The following is a 19,398-nucleotide window of genomic DNA, read 5'->3' on the forward strand; positions in this document are numbered from 1 at the left end:
TGCCCTGCTGGTGGGTGGGTCCAGTTCCTGATATGGCTGGCTGTGGGTTCTGGTGGGTTCCATACCTGGTGCTGGCCTGCTGGTGAGTGGGGCTGGATCCTGGGGCAGCTGACTGAGGGGTCCATTGTGTCTTGGATCTAGTGTTTGCCTGCTGGTGGGTTGCACCAGCGTCTCCCAGTGTCACTTGGCTGGTTTTGGCCTACTGGTGGGTGGGGCCAAGGCTCAGCATGTCTTGGGGCGAGTGCTGGCTCACTGATGTGCAGAGCGAGGTCCTGGGGTCTTTAGCAGTAGGGGCCTTGGGTCCTAAAGCTTGTGTTGGTCCACTAGTGTGTGGGGTCAGGTCCCAAGTTGGCTGGCTATGGGGCCCAAGGTATCTTAGAGCTGGTGTTGGCTGCTGGTGGGCGGGGCCGGGGCCCAGCTCTTCCTGGGGCTGGTGTCTGCCTGCTGGTGGGTGAGGCTGGTCCTGAGACTACAGCAGGCTCACTGGTGGGTGGGGCTAGGGCTCAGGGTTTTCTGAGCCTGGTGTCTGCCCCGTGGGGGGTGGAGCTGGGTCCCTGGTGTCTCTGACTGCAGGGCCCTAGGGGACCCAGTTCTAGTGCCTGTGCACTGGTGGGAGACCAGGTCCTGGGCCGTCTGGTGGGCAGAGCTGTGTCCAGGGGTGGCTGTGGGCTCAGGGGGTCTTATGGCAGCCTGGCTGCTGGTGGATGGGGCTGTGTCTCTGCCCAGTTAGTTGCTTGGCCTGAAGCATCCCATGCTTTTAAGCTGGTGGGCAGGGTCAGGGCTGGGTCCTGAGGCTCATAAGCTAGAGGGAGGATTCCAAAATGGCACTTGCCAGTTCCAGTGTCCATGTGGTAGAATGAGCTCTCAAAAATGGCTGCTGCCCATGTCTTTGTCCTCAAGGTGAGCTGCAGTTGCCTCTTGCCTCTTCCGGAGACTCTCCAAGATCAGCAGGTGGGTCTGATCCAGGATCTTTTCAAATTACTGCTTCTTCCCTGGGTCCTGGAGTGTGTGAGATTTTGTGTGGGCCCTTTAAGAGTGGAGTCTCTACTTCCTACAGTCCTCTAGCTCTCCCAAAAGTAAAACCTGCTGGCCTTCAAAGCCAAATGTTCTGGGTGCTCGTCTTCCTGGCACAGGACCCCTGGACTGGGGAGCCTGATGTGGGGCTTGGACCTTTTACTCCTTGGGGAGAACCTGTGCAATTGTAATTATTCTCCTGTTTGTGGGTTGCCCACCCATGGTATGGTCTTGACTATACTACAACGCCACCCCTCCTACACATCTTGTTATGCTTCCTTCTTTATATCTCTAGTTGTAGAAGATATTTTCTATTTTAAGATAGAAAGATGTCTTGTAAGACTCGATGAGGCCCAGTAGAAAGAGTCTGAGAACTTTTCTTCAAAACTAAAGCTGGTCTTTTTCATAAATTGTTGGTCTGTAAATAGTTGTAATTTTGGTGCCACAGGAGAATGTGAGCTCAGGGTCTTCCTGCTCTGCCATCTTGGGAACTCTAAACATTCACTCCTTTTTTTAAAAAAATATCTTTCTTGGATTAGAATTGCTTTACAATGTTGTGTTAGTGTCTGCTGTACAGCCAAGTGAATCAACTATATGTATACCTATATCCCCTCCCTCATGAGCCTCCCTCCCACCCTCCCATCCCACCCCTCTAGGTGGTCACAAAGCACCGAGCTGATCTCCCTGTGCTATGCAGCAGCTTCCCAGTAGCCATCCATTTTACATTTGGTAGTGTATATATGTCAGTGCTACTCTACTCAATTCGTCCCACCCTCCCTTTCTCCCCCTGTGTCCACAAGTCTGTTCTCTACATCTGCGTCTCTATTCCTGCACTGCCACTATGTTCATCAGTACCATTTTTCTAAGATTCCACATATATGCATTAATCTATTTGTTTTTCTCTTTCTGACTTACTTCATTCTGTATGACAGAGTCTGGGTCCATCCACATCACTACAAATGACTCAAGTTCGTTTCTTTTTATGGCTGAGTAATATTCCATTGTATATATGTGCCACATCTTCTTTATCCATTCATCTGTCGGTGGACATTTAGGTTTCTTCCATGTCCTGGCTATTGTAAATAGTGCTGCAGTGAACATTGGGATATATGTATCTTTCTGAATTATGGTTTTCTCAGGGTATATAAGCATTCACTCTTAAAACCTTAAAAACACTGTCTTATATTTTTCTCTCCATCTTAGCTGCTCTTGTCTTTTTTTTTTAATATTTATTAATTTGGCTGCGCTGGGTCTTAGTTGCAGCATGTGGGCTCTTTAGTTGTGACACGAGGGATCTTATTTTAGTTGCAGCATGTGGGATCTTTAGTTGTGGCATAAGAACTCTTAGTTGTGGCATGTGGGATCTAGTTCCCTGATCAGGGATCGAACCTGGGCCCCCTGCATTGGGAGCGTGGAGTCTTAGCCACTGGACCACCAGGGAAGTCCCCATCTTAGCTGCTCTGATTCACTTTATTCAAGTAAGTATTCCTTCCCAGTCATCTTCTCTGCAAATGTCTGCACAGCATCTACTTGTGAATGAATTAAAATTGGTTTGTTTTGCAACTTTCATGATACCTCTTGAGTTAATAAAAACAACCCAATGCTCTAAATTTGCAAAGTGTGTTCACACACATTTCCCATTTGAAGCTTGCAACAACCTGGTGAGGTGGATATTGCTGTTTTCCTCATTTTGTGATGGAGAAAAAACCAGGGGCTACTGAAATGAAGATACCTCATGCAGATGTCAGCATCAGAGCCTATAACACAGCATCCAACTCCAAGCCAAGGCATTCCTTCTGCTCTGTTGTCCACAGGCAGTTGGTATTAATGGGAGGTTATTCATAAATTGTAGGAAACAGACTGAGGTCTGTGTATAGCAATGTCACATGTTGGTTGTTACTGGAGGGACAATGAGCAGCTTTAGCTTTGAGGATGAGTTCTCAAACTCTTTCTACTGGGCCTCCTTGAGCCTTACAAGACATCTTTCTATCCTAAACAGTCTGGAAGCCAGGCAGGGGAAGGGGAGAGGCTGCCTGGAATGGCTCCCTGGCTTGTCAGGAAGGTTCTCTGACCTCTGTTGGCTTCTGTCTTCTGCAGAGCAGGTGAGGCACATTGCTGTGATGCCAGCCACTGGACGGCACGTCAAGGGAATCAGGACACTCCTACTCCCACCGTGTCCAGAAAAGGGCAAAAGTAACAACCTCTGAACACACCCCCTTTGCTCTCTGGGCGAGGCCAGTCTTGAGCACAGTGTTCTCTTGGAGACAGGCTGGATTCAGGGACCTGGTGGGACCACTCCCCCATGTCTCTATTGCTTTAGTCCAGTGGTTCTCAACTAGGAGTGATCTTACCCCACTTTCTACCCCCTGGGGACATTTGGCAATGTCTGGAGACTGGGTTGCTACAACTTGGAGGAGAGGAGGGGTTATTACTGGCCTCTAGTGGGTAGAGGTCAGGGATGCTGCTTAACCCCTACAGTACACAGGGCAGCTCGCACAGCAAAGAATCGACCACCTAAACTGTCAGTAGTGCTGAGGTTGAGAAATCCTGCTTAGACCTATTTTTTAAGGACTGGGGGTCCAGGTAGAAGAAGAAGGCTGCTGTGTGGTTGTCTTTGCCACTTCCTTAGGGTATTCTTTTTTTTTTTTTTCCTCAGGGTATTCTTTAGGGATGGGTTCAGACTACTAAGTGGGTACTTGTATCCAGGGCACCCCATCACTCCCCACTTACCTAGCCCTCTCTTGTCTGTTTTAATTCAGCTTGAAACAGTACTGTTTGACAGGGTGAAAATGTTTTCCCCTAGTTCCTATGCCTGGCCAGCTTTTGGCTGTGGCCTTGATGGCTCTGGTTGGAAATTCATGTGCTACTGTTTGGAGAGATTCATATTTTTTACAGCAACATAACCTATTTTACCTTTATCATAATTGTTTTGGAATAAGAAGTAATCATCCAGGACTGACTAGCTTGCTTTAATAAGCGCTCCTTTCTCACTCCTGGCAAATTGCTTTGAGAATTGAACAAAGCTCGGCTCAATCATGCAGGATATCCATTCCAAAGGATGCTGAGGAAGTAAATCTCTGTTATACCAGCCCAAGTCATGCCTCTTCCTCCTTCTTCCCCGGGATAAAATGGTGAGCGTGTGCTTCATTCTGCATGCCCCTCGTCTTGGAGTGGTTGCTTTAAGCCTGGGGCTTGACCAGGGCATTTGCGATGCTCGTGGGACTGTATAGGAAACTTGTAGCAATAGACTGTTCTGTTAAAAAGAATTTTGTCCTTGGGGCTGATATCAGAGTTGGCACTTTCCACGTGGCTGTTGAAGTTAATTTATGGCTGTTGTTCCCTGATATAGCTTCTGTGGATTGTTAAATAGGTATTGTGTGAAAAAGTAGTCAAGTGCGTTTGGAGAACCTATATTCTTTAAGGCAGGACTTCTCAAGGTCTTTAAATTGTTAACAAGCTGTGGGGATTGTTAAGAGGAGGATATAGCGTGTTGTAGTCCCCAAATTTATTTGGTCTCAGAAATCTATTTTTATGGAGCATCTCCCATGATAAGTGACCAGCAGAATAGATTTTGGAACATTGGAAAGGGGAAGGATTAGATCTCCTCTCCTCCTTTTCTCCTCCCGTCCCCTCCTCTTCTCTCCATCTCCCCCACCTCCTGCACACTCAGTTGGAGGGGGGAATATGCTTTCAGGAAATGTAATGAGTTTTTTCCTTGTCCTGAGCTCCCTTAGATAGTTATGATCCAAGATCATTGTTCTGGAGAAATCCTCCTTTCATTCATGTAAACGGGGTTTTGTAAGGCAAATGGAAACCCATAGGCTGTCTCACCTCAGGGACTTCAAATGTGCTGGGCCCTCTCCTTGTAGGGAATAATCACCATCCCCTTCCCCAAGCCAGCTCCTGCTTGCTCATCTTTCAGGGCTCAGCTTAAACATCACATCCTTGGAAAAGCTCTTCCTGATCTCTGCCCAGGGGGTATCCACATCTTACGGGCTCAGCTACTTACTAGCTGCATGAACTCCTTGGTTCAGTTGTCAAGATAAGATCGAGATGTGTTAATGATCTTTATCTTGGTAATCATTTCACAATGTATATGTATATCAAATCATCAAATTTTAAATATATATAATTATATTTGTCAATTATTTATTTATTCCTCAGTAAAGTTGGGAAAAAATTTTTAAATAAGAAAGATCAAGAGATAGCCTATACTAGTGGGAAGCAGCTGCATAGCACAGGGAGATCAACTCGATGCTCTGTGACCACCTAGAGGGGTGGGATAGGGAGGGTGGGAGGGAGACTCAAGAGGGAGGGGATATGGGGATATATGTATACATATAGCTGATTCACTTTGTTATACAGCTGAAATTAACACAACATTGTAAATCAATTATTCTCCAATAAAGATGCGAAAAAATAAAAGAGATAGCCTATACATATCATTTTTGTGTGTACTTGGCATTTGTATTTGAGATCCAAGAAGAGGATATTATTTGGTGTTTGTAGGCTGGGAGTGGTTGACAAACCCAGTTCATAAGAAGTGATCTTACTGTGGGCAAAGCGGGGGTCCTCACAGCGTCCTGTGCTGGTGTAGCTGTCTCCACGGCAGCCTCTGCCTCTGGCCCACGGCGCAGGGAAAGAACACTGCAATGGGAGTCAGGAGCCCAGGGTTCCAGGATGAATTTTCAATACCCTTTCAAGGCCTGAGGTCTGTGATTATGCAAGTGATTGAACTGTAATACACTGATCTCCTGCGTGATTATTTCCCTACCATCTCCCCACAAACATTACTATGGAGACTGCTGCCAACTTGGCTGTTAATTATGTGATTCGGAGTCAAAATATATAGGTACAGTACAAGCTAACATCACTGTAGCACCATAAGGCTCATGAATCAAGTGTCAAAGCAGCCTCGTGAGCCACTGTCTCTGGATGTTGCTGAAACCACAGTCCTATTCATCCCCTTATTCCTTCAGCGGATACTGATTGAGTTTGACCTTGAGCCAGGCTCCATCCATGCTGGGCACGGGAGATTCAAAAATGAGCAAGACAGGGTCCTCACCCCCAAGGGCATCATCCTCCATTTCTCTAAACCAGAAACTCCAACCTCTCCCCCACTGCATCTCCAATCTGCAGCCAGATACAACCACACCTCCTGAATCCATCACCTTCCATAACTGCTGCCATTTTTCCAGTTCATCCTCGTTGCCTCTTGAGTCAGTGGTCCAGACCCTTCCTTTATAGGTGAAGAAGTTTAGGGGGCTCTTTCTCCTTCTCTCCACAGGTCCTTACCTTGGCCTGTAGAGGAGGGAACTTTGCTATCATGGCTCTCTGCTCAGGGAAGTGCTGCAGGGTAAGCTTATTCCTCTCTCTGCCCTTTTTTTTTTTGTCATGCTGCATGGCTTATGGGATCCTAGTTCCCTGACCAGGTATCGAACCTGGGTCCCGGCAGTGAAAGCACTTAGTCCTAACCACTGGACTTCCAGGGAATTCCCTGTGCCCTCTTACTTGTTTGTCCTCCTCTAAATCGGAGGACTGTTTTAGTCATGTTTTACTGGTGGGCAGGGTTCCTGGTGTCTCCACTCTTTTTGACCTGTTTGCCCCAGGATTCAAAGAGCTCTGTTCTCACCCCATTCCTGACCATATGGGATGTCTTCATGGTCCTGTAGGTTCTAAGGTCTAAATTTGGGGAGAGCCTCAGTCTAATTTGTGTTTTTCCTTCCAGCTTTGTCAGAGGGCTCTTCCTTTTGGGGGCTATTGGGTGCAAAACTGGCCACAGATAAATTCAATACTCTTAATTCTTTTGGTGGCTGGTTAGCTGAAGGGGAAGAGGCATAAGTGTCAGTGCTCTCACTCCCACGCTACCCCAGACCTCTAAACTTAGAGGCAGAGAGGATAAGAGGCTCTCTCAAGGTCGTGGGGGCTCTTGGCAGATGTGGGACTTGAGCTGTGGTCTCCTGACTCTTGGTTCAGTGCTGTTTCATCTATGTCTCTCTCTCCTCAAAATGTGGAGATCACCAGTGGTGCTCTGCTTATGGAAAAGAGAATGTGATGATTAAAAAATGGGCTCTGAACCCAGAGAGACCTGGGCGTCCGAATTTCTAATCTCCCCTTATGTCTCAGTTCCCTCATCTGGAAACAGGGTAAATATATAATGATACCTTCCTCATTGTGTTGTGATGGGTGTGAAATGAGATAATCCATGTAAAGTGCACAGAATAGGGCCTGGCACAGGATAATTGCTCAATAAATGTTACCTGTTTTTATTTCATACCGAACAAAACAATAAAAAGACTTTCAAGGCAGAGAAATCTTTGCCAAGAAAAGGAAAAATAGAATCCAGCTGATATAAAGAACCAACAGAGGTGTTTTCTTGATGAACAGTGAGTGTATCAGCTAAGTTGTCAAGGAGCAGGAAGTCCCATCTGGAATTCACTTGGGTATTGTAACTGTTCCCTCCTGGCTGTGTAGCCCAGGCTGAATGCTCTCAGTACAGATGGCTGTCCATATCTGCTCAACAAATGGCAAATCAAAAATATTTGAAAAAAGAATTCCAGAAAGTTCCGAAAACCAAACTTGAATTTGCCGCTGCCTGGTAACTATTCACATAACATTTACCTTGTCTCGATATTTACAACTGTTTATATAACATTCACATTAGGTATTATAAGTAATCTAGAAATGATTTAAATATATGGGAGGATATATGTACCTTATATGCAAATACTATGCCATTTTACATGAGGGACTTGAGCATCCGAGGATTTTGGTACCTGCAGGGAAGGGGTGGGGGATTTGGGCCCTGGAACCAATCCCCTGTGCATACCAAAGGACAACTGTACATACATCTAGAACACCACAGGCACTAATATCTATAAATAGGGAGGAAGCAAAAATGAGAGCTCATTAAGTTCTTACTGACTGCTGAAAAGTAAATTAGAAAAAATAAACAGAGCTGACCATTTGTGTAAACCTCAATCTTTTTGATGTTTTTCAATTAGCAGAGCCATTTTTCATGTGAAGAATTAATAGCTGTCATGTGCCACCTGGCTATAGAAACAAGTGACAAATTTGCTTTAATGACCGCTGTCACATCTCTGGATTTAGCTAGGCATGACTAGTAACAGGCCATCTGGGGTGGGAGGAGGCAAAAGAGAGGGGGCTGATCTTCTGGGAACACTGCCTATGTGCCAGACACTGCGCTAGGGTCAGGACTCACACCATCCCTTGAATTTTCTCCATGGTCCGGTGAAGCTGTTATCCTCATTTTATAGATGAGGTTCAGAGAGGTGAAGGAACTTCCCCAAGGTCACACAGTAGATGTGCAGGGAGGTCTGATTCTAGTCTGTGTCTTTTCCACTAAGCCACATTCTGCAGAAGGAGGACGATTTGGCAGGAAGGCAGAAGGTGTCTGGTAAGCTCTGGCAGGCAGCCTGAAGCTGGGGTGGGCCTGGAATGAAGTGATGGGGGTTGAAGTGGGCAGAGTTCAGCTGCAGGATCCCTGACATAGGAGATACAGCAGACTTCAGAGATATTGCAGTTTGGTTCCAGACCACTGAAATAAAGGGAATATCACAGTAAAGTGAGTCATATGAACTTTTTGTTCCCCAGTGCATCGAAAAGTTATGTTTACATTATACTGTCATCTATTAAGTGTGCAGTAGCATTATGTCTAAAAAAAAACAATGTAGACATCTTAATTAAAAATACTTTATTGCTGGGAATTCCCTGGTGGTCCAGTGGTTAGGACTCGCGCTTTCACTGCTGGGGGCCCGGGTTCAGTCCCTGGTCTGGGAACTAAGATACTGCAAGCCATGTGGTGCAGGCCAAACAAAACAAAACAAAACAACAAAAAACAAAAAAAAAATACTCTATTGCTAAAAATGTTAATCATCATATGACAACGCAGGGTTGCCACAAACCCTTCAGTTTATAAAAAACGCAGTATGTGTGAAGCACAATAAAGCGAAGTGCAGTAAAACGAGGTGTGCCTGTACTTAGGATTCTGTTGGTCTGGAGGTCTTTCTCTGAATAATAGAACCTCTGCCACCAAACAGGGGTTCCTGCCTCTGGGAGAGGGGCAGAAAGAGCAAGGCCGAAGGCAGGGAGGATGTCTGTTGGAGGAGGGACCTGACTTAACAGGTGTTTGGTAAACATTCAGTAAAGACTATCAAGCAGTTTATGAGAACAACACATTAGGGCCAAGGCCCACCTCTAATGCTGGGGCAACCCCATGAGGGTGGGGTAGCAGCAAGGAAGCCTTGGTTTCCAATTTCCATCTGGAGCCGCCTTCAGTCTGCGAGTGAGAGGGGCACAAAGCCTGCACATGGGGGCAGAAGCCCAGGACAACACCCATGACAACAGCTTTCACTGATTGCAGGACAGGCCCTTTTATACAGAATCTTTAATCCTGAAACCACATCAGGAGAAAGACACTATCTCTTTTCATAGGTGAGGAAGCAGAAGTTCAGAGAAGTGAGGCAACTTGCTTAAGGGCACAGGTGCCAGCTGGCAGAGTAGAGAAGCAAACCCAAAGACCTGTGTGTGTTCCCCTCCCCCTCTCCACACTGCTTCCCTGCCATTCCTACTCAAAACAGATGATTACTTTCTCCCTCCTCCATTCTTCCTGCCCCAATGTTCAGAAACAGCAGTGACCTTGGCTCTGGTTTCCTGGGCATTCTAGGCTTGTCTGGGCTCTGATTTCCTAGAGTGCCGAGAACATCTTGGCTGTAGGGACAAATCTGCTGCTTGCAGATTTCTTGCAGCCACAAGAAGAGGAGCCCATGGCTCCTCTCAGGAGTTTTGCTGATTGATTTGAACTTGACTTTGCACCTGGTTGTAGATAGAATTAAGTATTTTCTTAGGTCTCTCTTTCCATTTGGTTTCCTCTTCCGTTTCTAATTACTAAAGTTCGTAATTATTCCATTTGCTCTTTTGTAGTTTGGGGACTGTTATTTTTTGTTGTTGCTGTTTTTTTTCAGCAACGTGAATATTGTTCTATGTACACCCCGTCAGCTTCCTGGAAGCTGCACTCTTCTTCCAGACGTTTCTAGAGAGACAGTTTGTTTCAGTTCTGGTCTTGCTGGCTGACTATTAAAAGTTTATTATCTCTGTCTCTGTCTCTGCCCTCTCTTCTTACAGCATTCTCTATCTACAAATTTATTCATCCATCGATTAAGCCATTTATCTACCTAACTATCCCTTATTCCTCCATGCATGCCATGGCTCTGAATTAGGAAAGATTAAGATGCTTGGCTAAGGGATGTAGACTGCTCATGCTTTCCCATAGTCATGGAAACCAAAGAGAGTTAAAACAAAAAGGGAGAATTCAGTTAATCTCAAACCTTGTCTGAATTTATAGCTTCTCTTTCTTCCCCTAAAATGTTCTCTCTTCTTGTCTGTGTTGGAGACAGAGAAGAAGGAAAATCAGACTTATGAAAATCAAGACTGGGGGTTTTGACCCCACAACTAGACTTCCAATCTAGAGGGCAGATTTATGAGGTCGAAGAAAGGAGGGTGGGCGCCCAAGGATCCTGAGATAAGGTATCAGGGGCAGGAGTCGCTGTGATGGCTGCTGCTCACCATCACTCCTGGTTGCCCACAGGTGACGGCTTGGGAACCATTGCTCATCCTTGATCAGCTTGTTCCTGGTCTTTCGCGTTGTTCCTGGATATTCATTCCTGACTCCAATAAGCAGTCTTGGAGTGGGAAGGCCCTGGAACCCTCTCCAGGAGCTGATCTGCCTCTCTTCATGGCCCAGCAAGAGAAGGCAGGACAAGATGCTGGTGCCCCAGGACCTGCAGTTTCTCTGCTTCCCGCTATGCTCCCAGAATATTCTGGGTTGATTTCAAATCCTGACTTCACCACTAATTTACTGTGTTATGTTGGGCAAATTACTTAACCTCCCCACTTAAGCCTCAGTTTCCATATTTGTAAGATGTAGAGATAGTGCTAGTGATTACTATGGGTTGGCTAGTGATGCTTTGGATTGGCCTGCTCATTCTTCAGTCCTCCCTCCTTCTGGGTTGCCTTCTTGTACTACAGAGCCTGGAAAGCTAAAATCTACATTTTCCGGATGCCCTTGCAGCCAGGGTTAGGGATACAATAGAGGGTCTGCTAATTAAAGACCCTTGTGCGGGATTTGGTAGGCCATGTGAGGAGGAAGCACAGAACTTCTTCCTGGTCCTTCTGCTGATAAGCAAGGGTGCAGGAATGAGAGGCTTTGCAACAGTGCTCCAGTGTTGGTCCCCGCCTCCTGGGGTGAGTGGTAGTTATGGGGACAGCAGTGGGGGTCAAGGAGCCTTGACTCTGGTTTCTGAAGGCTGGCTCACAGCGACGGGGCTGTGCTGGGGACTCAGTACTTCTAGTGTCAGCCTCAGGGGACCATCTCCCAGAGTTGGCCAGTCTTATTATTCTGGATATCAGTCCTGGGCGCCTAGATGAGAACCTGCTCTTCGAGCCCTTCCAATGACTTTGCAGCGCCTAATTTCCTTCATGACGTCGCTTCCTGCTTAAAAGACCCAGAGTTGTTCCAGTTTATTTTTATTTCAATCTTTAGACAATGATTTTGTTGGGATAACTGAAGGCCAGAAGACATCTGTATTTGAAGGACTATTTTAGCACAAAACAAATTATTAACCAAAAAAAAAACAAAAAAAACTAACATTTTCCCTCCTCCTAAGCTTCTTGGCAGGCAGTCAGTTCTAAAATTCTAAAGTTTAAGGTGCTGTCAGGTATTGCCTAAGATAAAAATCTATATTGTCAGGCAGAAAAATTCTGCCCAGGGCTTTAGCTGCTTAGCCAAGGTGATGATGTATCTGAAAAGTTGAGTTTCAGAAAGAAAGGAAAAAAGAGAAATCCCACTCCCTTACCTCCCCACACACACACATACTGGAAAACAGACCTTCCTCCAACTCATCCAAAGGTTTCTCAGCCATGCCAACTCCAGGACTCCTGCACTCGTGGGAGGGCAACACCACCTCTGAAGCACAGAAGAACTTCAGGCTTTGCTTCTGAAGTGGTGTCACAATATCTTCATTTTCCCTTTCTTCAAGGGTAGAAAGATCCTGAAGCTGTTAGGATTTTGAATTAAAGGCTAGACTTCAAAATATTCTGTTGTTAGAAATAAAAAGTAAACTCCAGCAATCCCAGGTAATAGTTTAGGTATGCTATAGCTTCAAAATCAAGTGAGACTTGCAAATGAATGACTAGATATGGACAACTATTTTTTATTATATACCACACAAATACTGGAGAAAATTATGGACACCACCATCCAAGTCATTGAGATTATCACTAATTCTAGGTGGCAGGCCAATGCTCAGATACCTCCATGTGGAAGCCTCTCACATCTCCTCCCCATAGCCCTGTTCTATTCTTCTCTCTAAAGTCTAGGAGTTCAATGTTGAAAGGAGTCTGGTTAGTCAAAGAAAATCTACAGAGTTTACCCTGATGATCGATCCTTTTTGACCACCCATTGAAACCAAAGTAGTAATTTGCCAATTCTTGGCATCTGGAGCTGTTTAGGGCAAGCGTACTGTGTTGAACCGCCTTATGTCTGGTGCCGAGACAAACCTAAAGACATAAAAGACCTAAAAATACCACAAGCCTACACAGAGACTTATTTTGGATATACCTGAGATTTATCAATACCAATTTCATAGAGTGGTTGTGAAGATTAAGTAGGACATTTTAAGCAATGAGTTCACAGTGAGCCCTAAGTAAATGTTATTTATTATTTTTAAGTCAGTAATTTTCTGCATCATTTCCAGGGCCCCTGATTAACCGGAAGGTTCCCTAACCTCTGGTGGTGAAAGTGATGATGAAAGCAACCAAGAAAGCCCAGCAGAAGCCTATTACGGGGCTGGAGGTAAGCAAAGGAAGTGAACTGTTTTAGTCGTTTCATCCTGTAGCTCCTGCTTGAGAATAGGGCCTGAAGAGGAGATAAGATGGACCTGCCACTGAATTAGGACCTTAATCTGTAGCACCCCTTCCCCAAGTTACTAAACCCTGTTAGAAGAGGGAATAGTATACCTCTATAAATGTAAATAAAGCAACCAAAAGAATTAGAGGTTCATCTGCATTAGCAAGCTTCTTTGAGAGTGAAAATATTTCCAGTCTTAACTCTCTAAATAACTTACATATTACTGTGGATTTTTTACATCACTAGTTCTTTCTTTCTTTTTTTTAATTCATTCATTCATTCATTTATTTATTTATTTTTGGCTGTGTTGGGTCTTCGTTTCTGTGAGGGCTTTCTCTGGTTGCGGCAAGCGGGGGCCACTCTTCATCGCGGTGTGCGGGTCTCTCACTATCGTAGCCTCTCTTGTTGTGGAGCACAGGCTCCAGACGCGCAGGCTCAGTAGTTGTGGCTCACGGGCCTAGTTGCTCCGCGGCATGTGGGATCTTCCCAGACCAGGGCTCGAACCCGTGTCCCCTGCATTAGCAGGCAGATTCTCAACCACTGCGCCACCAGGGAAGCCCCACTAGTTCTTTCTTAAATGTCTATTTCCATTTTGAACAGGGTGTAGTATATAAATATAGTCATAAAAATTCAAATAATACAAATAAAGTCAAAGCACCGTTAATTCTTTTTTGATGTGTTTGTGCATCTTCCTCTGTCACTAGTTTACGAGCTCCTTAAGCACTTGAAGGAACCATATATTATTCTTTCCTTGTTACCAGAAACAAGCATAGATCTTGGCATATAATAGAGGAGTGATGGTCTGTTGACTGAGTGAATGAATGAGTACATAAGAAAATGAAATTACTTTCTCCAACTGAAGCTGCCTGCTGGGAAGGAGAAATGAAGACTAATTTTTAAATGTTGAGTGTCGCAACATTTAAAACAGGGAGGCTAGGCCCTGTACGGTGAGTCATAATGGAGCTGTCCTGGACAATTAGGAAGCTTCAGAAGGGCTCTGAGCCCCTGGGTAGTAGAGACAGTTGACTTCTGGGATAACCTTGCCACAGTTCTTGCTGGCAAACATTTCCCTTCGTGCTACTGAGAAAAACTCAGATACATTAGGCCTTTCCTTCATTTCATTTGAAGATGTTATTCTCTTGTCTGTATTTATAAAAATACAGGGGAAAAAAGATAAGAAGTATGTACACCTGCCAATGAATAAAAGAAGACCTAATTGGAACTTCCCTGCTGGTGCAGTGGTTAAGACTCCGTGCTCCCAATGCAGGGGGCCCGGGTTCAATCCCTGGTCAGGGAACTAGGTCTCACGTGCATGCTGCAACTAAGAGTTCGCACGCCACAGTTAAGGAGCCTGCGAGCCACAACTAAGGAGCCCGCCTGCTGCAACTAAGACCCGGTGCAACCAAATAAATAAATAAATAAAATTTAAAGAGAACGCATAATTAAAGTAGGTAACAATTTCGGGGGTGTGGGTAGTAAACTAAGGCTCTGCATTAAATAAAGAAATCTAATACGAATGCCCTTTCCTCTCAACTCTATAGTGACTTGTAGAACATTTTCTTCATTACTCTATCAGTGACGGGCTTTATGCTGTGAAAATCTCAGAACCTAAGCTTATGGAATGGTCTTAATGTCCAATATAAGAAAAGAACTCATTACTCACAACTGATACCAAGTAACTGTCTCATAATCTTTCCAGGACCATCCGTAATATCTGAGTGGTTATGTGAAATGGTCGCAGGGTCCGCAAATTAAAGAATGTCTGACATGAAATCATTTCAATCCCAGGGGAGTACAGCCAGGATTGAAGAGGGTGTTAAACAGGGTACAGAAGTGGGAGGTAGCGCACCTGGAGTCACATCTGAGGAGAGTTCTCAGATTCAATAAAGGTGAAATCAGTGAGTAAAGAAATATGGGTGAGAATAGGCAGGAAGATCAGTGGGAAGTGGCCAGAGCAAGAAGCCAATCAGAGAAGACACACAATTCTAAAGTGAAAGGTCTGGGAAATCGAAGCCTCACTCACTTATTCAGAGGAATTGAAAAGGTCCTTGAAAAAGGAATGGTGGCTGAACGGAAGCACATGATGAAATGTTAATTCTGGGGAAGTAAAATTGGATGACATGTTAATATGGAATAAGGTTTCTACAATGCATTAAAGAATATTTTAACCATTTTCTGGAATCTGAAGGGAGTACTGAATAGGCAGTTTGAGAGTGATGATGATGATGAAGCCTCCTTTATGTTACATCTGACAAAAGTTTGTCAAGCTCGGGACTTCCCTGGTGGCACAGTGGTTAAGAGTCCACCTGCCACTGCAGGGGACACGGGTTCGATCCCTGGTCCGGGAAGATCCCACATGCTGCAGAGCAACTAAGCCCGTGTGCCACAACTACTGAGCCTGTGCTCTAGAGCCCGTGAGCCACAACTACTGAAGACCGCGTGCCTAGAACCCGTGCTCCGCAACAAGAGAAGCCATCGTGATGAGAAGCCCACGCACCGCAACGAAGAGCAACCCTCGCTCGCCACAACTAGACAAAGCCGGCGCGCAGCAACAAGACCCAACGCAGCCAAAAATAAATTAATTAATTAATTTTTAAAAAAATTTGTCAATCTCACAGATTTAAAATCCACATAAAAGTAAATATAAGGAAGACTCTTGTGAAGATTTCTTAAATTAAGGGGCAGCATAAACTGACATGGGGTTTAACATCAGTTAAGTATGGGTTTGGCCTCTAGTTTCCACATTTACTGTCATGAACCTTAAGTAAGTCACTTAACCATCCTGAGTTCGAGTTTCTTCATCTAAAAAAAAGAAAGAAAAAACTGGGGAACTGGGGGATCAGTGGAGCAGTGCATCTGAGAGCATTCTGTACACCACAGTGCTGTACAAACACTGGCCTTTCCCCCCCCCGCCCCGGGATCTTAGTTCCCGGACCAGGGATTGAACCCGGGCCCTCAGCAGTGAAAGTGCAGAGTCCTAACCACTGGACCGCCAGGGAATTCCCGATGGCCTATTAGTTTTAAATTCAGCGCTTCATCCCAGTAGAGCGAGGAATTCCACATTTGGACCCACCTTCACTGGAGATGTCTGAAAAAGCTGCTTCTGGTCGCATGCCTTTTGGGCTCTGTGGGCATCCCTTGCTGAATAAACTTTGATGATGGCATAGAACCCAGGACCGGCCACTGCTGCATTTGGGACGACTCAGACCGAACACTGAAGGCCAAACTGGGAGAAGACTGTGAACAGAGAATGCTGTAGGGTGGTCCCATGCTGAGAAAGTGCAGGAAATTTCACGCCCAGGAAGCCAAACCGCCCGTTCCCTTCTATTCCCCCAGCCCTTCGCCGCAGGCAACTGTGGTGAGCCTGCAACTCCAAACACTTCTCATTTCAGGAACAGGTTTCCCTCTGAAATCCTAAGCTTCGAGAAGCATGAGGAGGCAATGCCATCTGCTGGGAACTAGCTCTCAAAAATCTGTGGGGGCGAGCTGACTGCTCAGGTCGGCTCTAGAACTAAGATTCCTCTCAGCGCAGCCCACAGGCAGATGAGGTGCTGAAGCAGTACCCCGGGGCGCCCAGTTACTGGGGCGCGATGTGGCTTCCTCCAGCCCTCCCTCTGCCCCGGCTCGGCTCACTTGCAAGGCCTCGGCCGTGGGTCCAGAGCTCAGCTCCCACACCAGCAAGGTTTTGTCACCCACGATGGGAACCGCAAAAGGTACCAAAGACACCATCTTACCATTACCATGAGTGCGCGGCTTGGGGCGCAAACGGACTGCACCTGCGCACGCGCGCACGCACCCTCGCTGTTTACCAACGGAAGCCTGAGGGGCGGAGCCAGCTTGGTGGGAGTGGAATGAGGGCGGTGCTCGGGCCTCTCCCTCGCCCCTCCCACTCCGGGCTTGTCTCTGCCTCTTGTTCCCCTTCTGCAACCCCGGCGCACAGAAGTCTTGGAGTTTAGCGCTTCTATTCAAATGTATGTTTAGCGTACAGTCCAAAGTGTGAGTTTACAGGATTGAATGGTGCAGACATCTTTATAGCAGCTGGCTTCATCTTCAAACTCCCACAGAGGACTAGAGTACTGAATAGTTAGCGCTAACTATACACTGAACTTTAAAAATTTAGATTTCCCGCCTCTGTGTGAGAGATGACCACCAAAGATGCAATCCTTCGACTTGAGTGTTTTCATGAGTCTTAAATATGCAAATCAAGGTAGAACTCAGTAAAGCCATCAACAGTCTAGTATGAAACTCTTAAAAAGCTGGTTTCTAGCCCATTTTCCTAAAGTACCCCCAAATCACCAAGCACATTTCTCCATCCCCACCACGACTTTCTCCACCTCAATATATCAGATCCTTAGCCCCACCCATTACCTACTTCTGAGCTCTTTTACTTCAAAAATTCTTGACTTTGGAGGAATTACTTGGATCTTGATACTATTTCAAACCAATAACTATAGTTTTATTATCCATATCATTATCCATTGCATTCATTGTATGTATCCATTTATTCATTGTATCCATCATCTGTGTATGGAGAAGATCCATAATCTTCTCCAGAGCGAATATGAACACTTCAGGAACAATATTTACAGATTTATCATCCTTTTTCTAGTACCTAGCACACTCATACTCCATTAGGTACTCAAATATACTTGGGATTAATCCGTTGCGGAGCACGGGCTCTAGGCAAGCGGGCTTCAGTAGTTGCAGCACGAGGGCTCAGTAGCTGTGGCTCGCAGACTCTGGAGCACAGGCTCAGTAGTTGTGACACACAGCCTTAGTTGCTCTGCGGCATGTGGGATCTTCCTGGACCAGAGCTCGAACCCATGTCCCCTGCATGGGCAGGCGGATTTTTAACTACTGCGCCACCAGGGAAGTCTGGAAGGCGGATTCTTTACCACTGGACCATCAGGGAAGTCCCAGGATCAGCCTTTTAAAGAAGCATCCCAGAGATGTTTGAGTGTAGAGGTCCACAGACCATATTTTGAGAAATGGTATTTCCCTATGGACACCTTTCCTCTGGCAGCTCTTTTGAATGGCAACTATGTTCTCTCCGATGCTGCACTGCCTGCAGTCTACCCAGCTTACATTCCAGTGAGAACATTCCAGAGACCAACTAAGGATCAACTCCAGGTGTTTCTCCAGTCACCTCTGGGGCTGACTGCATGTCACCAGCAACAGTACCTCACCTGCTGCCCAACTACAGTGACACCTTCCAGATTTGTGACTCAGCTAGTTCTCCACCATGTTATTCTATGCGGACAACACCCCCCTTTTACAAAGCCTTGGACACCCATAAGCCTACAAAAAAAAAAAAAAAAACAGGAGTAGGGCTCCAGGACTTCTCCAAGTACTGGTGGTGCCTCATCACCATACCTGTATACGGACACATGTTGGATAGTGTTGGTTGCCTCTTGACACCCATTTCTACCCCCTTCTCTGCAGGTGCTAGAGGCCTGGGAACCATATTTCACAGATCCCCTTGACAGCAGGGTTCTGCCAATAAAATGTACTTGTGTGAAATTTGGAAGGTGGAAAGCAGATGGAAATCATTTTTTCCTCCTCTGCAGCACACTCCATATTCCCCATCTAGTCACCACCCTTGGGGCTTTGGGGCTGCAATGACCTCATCAGTGGTTTCCCAAAGTTTCCTGACTTCTGAGTGGCAGCAGCAGTTTTGAGTCTATGGAAAGCAGCTGTGGTAAAGTAACCTGAAGGCTAGTGCTACAATGTCCCCCTTCCCCAACTTTCACCATTAGCCCCCTCAATGATAAGCACCAACTGTTTGGATATAATCTTTCTCTCTTTCTGGCTTTTTTTTTTTTTTTGGCTTGAAATATCTAGAGCGCTTTCTATTTTCTTGTCTATGGTAGTTTTAAAATATGTCCGCAAATTCTTTGACTCTTCTTTCTTCAAAAGGTGGAGTCTAAATCCCCTCCTCTTGAATGTGAGCTGGAACGAGTGACTGACTTCTAACCATGCTATGTGGCAGAAGTGGTGCTATGTGCCTTCTGAGGCCAGGCCATAAGAGGAATAACCTCTGTCTCTCTCTTGGGCAGCTCCCTCTGGAGGAAGCCAGCCATCATGTAGTGAGGACATTCAATCAAGTAGCAGGTGGACAGGCCCATGCAGGGAGGAAAGGAGGCCTCCCACTAACAACCAGCACCACCCTGGCAGCCAGGTAAGGGAGTGATCCATCTTGGAAGTGGACCCTGCAGCCTCAGTCCAGCCATCAGATGACTGCAGCCCTGGCCGATATCTTGAGGACCTCGTGAGAGACCCAGAGCCAGAACTGCCCAAGATATTCCCCTAAAGGCTTGACTCAGAAATTGTGAGGAATAAATGTTTATTGTTGTTTTGAGCCACTATTTTGGTATGATCTGTTACATACCACCAGATAATCAATATGCTGTCTGATTCAGGGGTTGAACCACACAGACTTGAGACTCTCAGTATTTTGA

The 19,398-nt window shown here is 45.8% G+C and overlaps 1 long non-coding RNA gene and 1 pseudogene across 1 annotated transcript in view; one reads left to right on the plus strand and one right to left on the minus strand.

Moving 5' to 3' along the window:
- The window catches only part of LOC130706009 (uncharacterized), a 38,255-nt gene extending 18,952 nt beyond the window's left edge, over positions 1–19,303 (plus strand). The window contains exons 2-3 of the long non-coding RNA XR_009006416.1: positions 12,789–12,886; positions 18,997–19,303. This is a non-coding gene — a long non-coding RNA (uncharacterized LOC130706009). The remainder of the gene's footprint in view (positions 1–12,788; positions 12,887–18,996) is intronic.
- Positions 7,536–16,669, minus strand: LOC114236978 (RAD52 motif-containing protein 1-like; annotated as a pseudogene).
- Positions 19,304–19,398: the final 95 nt, after the last annotated feature.

This window comes from Balaenoptera acutorostrata, chromosome 20 (genome assembly GCF_949987535.1).
Source record: "Balaenoptera acutorostrata chromosome 20, mBalAcu1.1, whole genome shotgun sequence".
NCBI classification, from domain to species: Eukaryota; Metazoa; Chordata; class Mammalia; order Artiodactyla; family Balaenopteridae; genus Balaenoptera; species Balaenoptera acutorostrata.